We start from the raw sequence: 8,025 nt of genomic DNA on the forward strand, positions 1-8,025 counted from the left end.
CAACTATTTTCCCCTTTCAAGCTTAATGGCAATACACGACACAAATGATCACTTCCGTTTATGTTCCGACTACTAATCACAACCGTTCCCCGACCGTCTCCTGAAAAAGTAAGACTCAAATCAATGTTGAATTAAGCATGTCTTTACTTAACAAGTACCTTAAGATGTTAAAAAAAAACATTAAAAAAGAATGAAAAGTGGCACAATGATTTTCAAAATCATGTTTGCAAAAACATTAGGCAAGGATAAGATGTGGCATTGTAATTGAACAAGGAGAAGTCCAAGTCAATAAAAAGAACTAAGAACTTTATATCTACAATGGCAGATACATGTTCTAAGTGAAAGGAGAATCAAAACCATCTCTTGATAATAATCAACAAAGGTTAATTTTTTTTTTTTATAAAGTTAATAATTAAACTAAAATTTACCAAAACTTAGTTTTTTCTTTCTTTTGAAATTACAAAATAGTAACAATTAAAACCACCGATTTATGATTCACTAGCATTGGCATGTACCATGTCACAAATTTCTGCCATCCTTCTGCAAGCAAGCATCGATAAATGAGCAGAACTCTGTTGAAAAATATTGTTTTGATGATGATGGCGATGGGTCATCCAAGATCTGCCAAACCAAGAAATTTCAGTTGCTGAACAAAGAAACGACACATCGGCAATAAAATGCATAAGAATGCAAAATGTGCCTGTAATATAGATGGAAGCACAATGTCTTCACTATTAAAAAAAAAATGAAGACATTGTGCTCCCCTTTTACAGGTCATTCATTAGGTAAATATGGGAATTCTCTTGTACCACATTCAACGAGAGCAAGACCAAGGCTCCAAATATCAGCCAGATAATAATAGCTCTCATTTCGAATTCTCTCAGGTGACATGTACGTAACAGTTCCAACAAAAGTAGCACACTGACATATTACATTGAGAGATAAGTAACAAATCTACAATTTGAAAATCATGAAAAAAAAAGTAACTAGCAAGTAGATAACACGTATCAAATTGACATGTATTAACAAGCAAGAAGCATAGAACAATAAAACCAGCACTTATATAATTGATGTAGAAAGTATCACTAACCATAGCCATTGAATTCTCTAAGCCAGCACTTATACCAAAATCTGTTATTTTTGGCTCCCCCTTTAGATTCACAAGCAAATTTGCTGGCTTTATGTCTCTGCATACTAAATGTCTAACTCCATGCAAGTAGCTTAACCCCTTCTAGGATGAAAAAGAAAATATTAATAACAAGAATGCTTATGTTCTGATTAGACGGGAAGCTTATAATGAGAAAAATCTAGCTGGAATTAAAGATATTCTTACATGATGGAGCTTTTGAAACATAGATGAGAGGACAGGTTTAGGTATTCTTTTCTGCAATCTTAAGATATCTGCCAATGACCCTCCATCCATGTACTCTAAAGCTATGCTTATTTGCCCAGAATCGGGAACATAAAATGCCCCCTAGAATTCTATGAGACCTTGATAACAAGGTGCTTCACATAATGTCTGTATCTCTGTAAGAAGCTGTTGCCTTTTCTCCTAGTAAGCACGAGGGAGTACTTATATAAGACCATGTGGTAAGAGAATAGTACAATTTACCCAATGCTGCTTTTTTAAGATGAACTTTTCTGGATCAAGATTTTGGAAGTTTGTTATTTTAGAACAGATTATCTCAATTTAAGATCATTAGAAGAGGAATAATATCTATACACTAAAGTAGAGGCAAGTAGACAAGTTTAATGATAATCAACCTAAAGTTGGTGTGCCTTCTTGTGCAAGACAGGACATGTAGATTATGAGAACTCAAAAATGCGACTAGTGCAAAGCAACTTTAGATACTTCAGAAGAGAGTAGACCAAATTAAGAATATCCCTTATAGTTCCAAAAAAAAAAAAAAAAGAAGAAGAAAAATATGCTCTTTCTTCATGGAAATATTCAAATAACTGACTAATGAGCAAAATATGATCAATTTTAGCCCACAATTCACTTTAATTTCCTTTTCCAATGAAGAAACCATCACATCAAACGGCAAAATTGTTTAACAAACACACCTCTAGACTGCCCTTGATTGTGATTCAATAGGTAAATCAACTGTCCAATTTCTTTATCTTAATTCATGACAAACAAACTCTCACATCATTGTATCAGTACAAAGCAACAAGACATAGTTAGCAAGCAATACTTTCTTAATTCATTCCCAAAAGAAAAGAAAAAAAAAACCTTCTCAAAGATATTGATCTTCTTCAAGGCCAAAATTCTATGATTAGGAATATGTATAGCTCTCTGAACTACACTGCATGCTCCACTACCGATTGCACCAAATATCCTCATCTCATGTGAAGCACATTGGTATGTCTTTTCACTACCATCCATCTCATCCACCGGCGAAGACGTGTACTTTTGCAACCCAAGCTCATTAATATTGTACACTCCATATGATCTACTCAACAAATTAACAGTCCCACCATTTGATAGCTTCACAAAAACCACAAATTCATTAAAAAAAAAAAAACTCTGGCTCAAATGGAACTTCCCTTGTTCTTAGGTTCAAAACCCATTATCTAGTGTAACTTAACAATCAAATTAAAAAAAAAAAGAAAAAAAAAAGAAAAAAAAAGAAAAGAGAAGACCCTTTTGTTTTCTTTTAAAATTTGATTTTTAAAAATTATCTCAAATTTTCTCTTCCAATGCAAATACTTACAGTACATGATTTGTAGATGATTATGAGGATGGTAAGGTTAAGAGAGAGAGAGAGAGAGAGAGGAAAAGATAGATTTAAATCAATCCGTTGGAACTCTAGTCCTTACTTAGAGGACAATGATAAAAAAAAAAGTGGATAAAAACCGAACAGTGGAACTTGATTTAAACTGATCAGGTTACTATCCATGAATGATAAAAAAACTAGTAGTATAGAAAACTCTCCATGAGATAATTTATCTTAGTATTACACCAAAAAAATAAATGCAATGTAATATAGAAAAGGGAAATGAATATAGGTTAACATTGTGCCAAAACAAGTAAATTCAAGAATTACCAAGAACTTCGGGTAGCTCTTTAGCAGTACAAGCTGCTTGGACTGGTCCATGTCTTCCAACCAAATACACCTTTTGGCATCAGATTTTTGTTGAATCCCTCTTCTGGTGTTGAATTAAACTTTAGAATGTTAAGTAGTCCAATAATCCTACTCATTATTCAACAACATCAAGCCCCAAAAAAATTTAGGCTCAGCTATGGATCCTCTATATATTCTAAGCATATATTATTACATTAAGGTCATCCTAGATCTAAAGCATATTCTACATTGGAAATAGCCCTTTCAGATTTGGTAAAACCTTTTTCAAAATATGACTAAAATTTGTATTTTCACTTTGAAAAATGTCTTACAGGAGCATCTTGTAAAAACTTGCACGGTTCTATGTCTGTTGCTGTGTTTGGGGATCAGGACAAGCCAACTCTTGTCACTTATCCTGACTTATCTCTAAATCGTAAGTAAACTAAACTTAATATATTACGTGAATATTTTTCCACCTTTCTATTGCTGGAACATATGGATTATCATGAATCCAGCATGTCCATTGCTGCATTACTTACTCACCAAACCAATTAAGTAGTGGTAGAATTGGTTGATAAACTTATTAATTCAGTGTCAATGTACATAGTTAATTTTTGGTGTAGTTAATTGCAATGAAATCAGTATGGAGGACTAGATCTTTTTTTTTTAGAAACAATATGGAGGACTAGATCAGATTGTCCAAAATTTTGGGAAATTATGAGTATGAAGCAAGATTTTATGAGAATTTACATTGTCAGGAATTTTTGTACATAATTGGTATAACCAAATTGCATTGGCTAGGGGACTCAAATAATGATTTGTTTCCAAAAAAAAAGGTCATAATTTATTCTTAAAATTGAAAATTTCTGTCAACCCTTGTCAAAATAATTGCATTCTTGGTGGGCATAGTTTGAATTTAAATCTAAATTCAACATGTTGTTGGGTATGAGAATGAAAATATGTGGTATATGCCCTTTTTTTGCATTGTGAAATTAAGAAGTCAAATGGTAATATAAGGAAGTTTCATCAAGCTATCAACTAAAACAACTTTCACTAAGTGGTTAGTGCAAACCCAAATGATATGAGAGAAAAACAAAATAAAATGTAGTGGTACTAGAAATTTCCTTATAATCCAAACACTCTTTTATAAATTGTTTCCGTTTGGTAGCTGTGTCTGTGTCCTACAATGACTAATTGCTCTAATAACACATGGATTTGTTCATTAAAAACGACAACAACAAAAAAACATTCAAAAATTACACCACGAATACCCACATATACCCATAAATACCCAATGCTCAAACAAATATTGAGATAAGGAGACATACCTTGTGAAGATGCAGACCGAGAGTGAGAGTAGAGACCGTGAGCAAGAGGAAGACTATAGAGCAAGATCGAGACTGAGAGGGAGACCGAGAGCGAGAGGGAGACTAAGAATGAGAGCAAGAGGGAGACTGAAAATGAGAATGAGAGCGAGACTGAGAATGAGAGCGAGACTGAGAGCGAGACTGAGAGGAAGATTGAGAGCGTGTGGGAGAGTTAGAGTGAGAGGGAGACTGAGAAAGGGAGTAAGCTAAGTGTGGGTGGTGTGGGTGGGTGTTCAGAGATTTTAAGTGTGGGCAAGAGGGTACGATGGACATGGTACTCGAGTCCAAGAAACTCGAGTACCAAGGGGAATTTTTAAATACACAGATTGGTACCCAAGTTTAGTGGACTCGGGTACCATAGTATACAGTACTCGAGTCCACGAAACTCGAGTACTAAGTGGCATTTTTTAAATCCAAAATTCCATGCTGGCATGCCACGACGGAACTATAAAATCTAGTACTCGAGTTTCGTGAGCTCGAGTACTGGAAAAAGTGATATATCCCCAATTATTTCCGAAACAATGTTTTTTGCTTAAAAATTTTGTAAAAAGGTGGTATTGGGCTGATTTGGCCTGCAAACTTCATTAATGGAAACTGTGGGCCCCTTTTTATAGTTCCTTAGGCCCAAGTCCAATATAGAGCAATGAGTCTGATGGGAGCTGAAGAAGAGATATTGAGTAAAGGAGAATAGGCTTGGTTTCACCGCGACCAAATAAAATCATTCTACTAGACCATCTGTCTAAATCAAACTCAAGACACAATAATGTTTGCGTGTGTGTGTGTGTGTGTGTGTGTGTGTGTGTGTGTGTGTGGAGGGACTAAGAGTACGAATAGAGAGAATAAACACTTCAATGAGCGTTATATATTTAGCCTTAGAATCCAGATACACGTTCCCATGTAGAGAGCCACAAAGCTCTTGAACCCCAAACTTTATAGAATTAAGTAGGTCTTAGGACACTACAAGACTTGTGAAATCTAGGATTTTAGATCAATGTGGAGCTCCCAAGTGTTTGTACTACAAAAATGAATTTTCTATTTCTACAGTGCTTCTCTCGAAGGATCTTAGGCTTAACTTTCTATTTCTCTTTGAGCGAAAGTGTTTTTTCCTTCTGATTGCTTGTCCTTTCTTGGCATGGTTAACTCTCTTTTTATATTGGTGTTGAAACTCGAAAGGCCTACAATTACCATTTTCTCCCTTTTTCTCGGTTCTGTCATTAACCCTTAGAGCAATCACACCAGCTCTTGGATAGTCTTCTCAAATACAAAAAGTGCTCAATTTTGCACATTTTAACCCAAAAACCCCCCACATCAGTCTTTGTAAAAATGTCTAAATATACACAATGGTGTAAATGAACAGTAACCGTGCATATATACATGGTTACTGTTCAACGTGTAAATAATTTTTTTATTCTTTTTTCTCTCTCCTCACTCTCTTTTTCTTATTTCCTTTCTCACCTCACTCTCACGGTTACTGTTCACAGTGTTAAAGAAATGAATATTTTATTTGAATAAATGTGTATAATAGACAAATTAATATGGGTGTTTTGTAAAAGTAGGTGTGTAAAATAGAAAAAGTAGGTTTTAGATGTGCAAAATGGAAAACAATTTGCATGTACTAATGTAGATGCTATAAGAATGGGATTTCTGCATGGTTATTTCTCATTTTTTGGGAACTTACTCCTTGAAAGCACCTTAACTCTTTCTTCTTTTCATGCTTAAAAGTAATATTGATTTATGAGAAAGTGGGGATTTATTTTGTTGGGCTATGTGAAGCCCAATTTGTGTTTGATTTGGATTATAACTCAACCCGATATAAAAGTGCTATCGTTTTTATCCCATTGTGAATCCGATGTGCGGGATTTAAAATTATTGTTTCAGATTAAGGTTTCTGGTTGTCTTGTTTTGAGAGAGAAACACTGTACTGCTACATCTTTTAATTATGTGTAGCTGTTGTTGTCAGCTACTTAGCTCACTCTAAAGACTGAGCTATAATCTAAACTTTTTTTTTCATAAAGTAATTTAGTAAATGTTGTTAAGAGACCCCCCTATTGTCCAGTACAAATCTGCAATGTCTTCTTCTACTTGAAAGAAGATTTAAGTTAAAAAATGCAACTAGAAATAGGTCAAACCCAGGATGGGAGCATGCGGTTGAAATAAATAGTGCTACAAGGTGGATTAAGGTTCTTGGGCAAGCACCTACCTACTCTGCCAGAGGCCTGCGTACGCATGCTCATGACATTTGTGCATAGGACTTGTTCAACAAACCTAACCCAAAAACCGAAACAGAAAATAGAGCTTAGACACAAAAACCCTAATTTTAACAACCTAACATGCTCACAACATAAACAAAACTATATACTAACCTAGGCAAATATGCATAAACATAAACCAATCCAAAAAAACAAGATTAAAACATAAAAGGAAAAACAGAAAATAAAAAGAAAAGGTTGAAGCTTGATACCTCAAAAAGGAGTTCTCAAGCTTTGATTTTGACCGTTCTCCTCAGTCAAATCTATCACAGTCAATAATTCTGTGATTAGTAAACTTAAACTCAAATGATTGGGGCTAGAAAAGGTCTCAATCAAATAAAATTGACTTAAGGGTGTTTAGTGAAAAACTCTCTTTTGATTTGCTATCTTCTAGTGAATCTTAGGTTTTTCTAGTGGGATTTCTTTGTGTCTAAAAATGTACCATGTAAGGTTTTTTATTGTGGAAGAAATGGGGTTTGGAACGGCTCTCACACGATGTGGGATTTATTTTAAATCTCAGCTATTATTGTAGAAAACTTGTTTTTTTCATGCTTTTGAAACCCTAGCTATGTATGCAAGAATGTGCCTGTGTACGCATGTTTTGGCCCACGTACGCGGGCCAAGGCCCACTTTGGTCATTTAATTTCCAAAAATAGATTTTTGCTCATTTTAAAGGTCATTTTAACACTTTTCAAGTCAATTTAATATCTAATTGAGCTCTAAACTAGCCTTGGACCTTAGAGTTTGAGCATCATTGAGGAACGAGGACCCGAGTCGTAAGGAGTACAAAATGCGGTGTTTATAATAGGTATGTTAATTTTGGGACTTGCAACAGACGCTGGATGTTGTTCTGCGGCGACCTCCCCCAAGGCATTACCGAGACACCTTGGAGTGGGCTCCGAGCAACATTAGACCCTGAGATTGAGATAGTCCTCGATTACTTTGGCTGAGTAGTATGGATTGAGCCCAATGAATGACCTTTATACGACCTACAGCCCATGGACCATCTAACGATGGGCCGATGACTGTACATGCACATTAATGATTAGTGAACTCACGTGTAGCTAATTGTGGTGGTAAGCTGGCCTGGTAAGAAGAATAGTGACATGTAGGATTCAGAAATTAATATTTTATTCTGCCATTTGCCACATAAGATATTTCCATTAGGTAATTGACGGTAGGGATTGAAATGGATGGCGTTCTTCAAAATAGGGACTAAATGTGGTAAAAATAAAAAGTAAGGACCAAAATGGGAATTATGTAAAAATGTAGGGACGAAGAATGCATTTCCGCCTATAAAATAAGCACATTTTCACAACAACATATAAGACCCACACATGAATA

The 8,025-nt window shown here is 35.0% G+C and overlaps 1 pseudogene; it reads right to left on the reverse strand.

The window, feature by feature from the left end:
* Positions 1-519: 519 nt before the first annotated feature.
* LOC142632385 (mitogen-activated protein kinase kinase 3-like) lies at positions 520-2,494 on the reverse strand (annotated as a pseudogene).
* Positions 2,495-8,025: the final 5,531 nt, after the last annotated feature.

This window comes from Castanea sativa, chromosome 4, assembly GCF_040712315.1.
Source record: "Castanea sativa cultivar Marrone di Chiusa Pesio chromosome 4, ASM4071231v1".
Taxonomy (NCBI): Eukaryota; Viridiplantae; Streptophyta; class Magnoliopsida; order Fagales; family Fagaceae; genus Castanea; species Castanea sativa.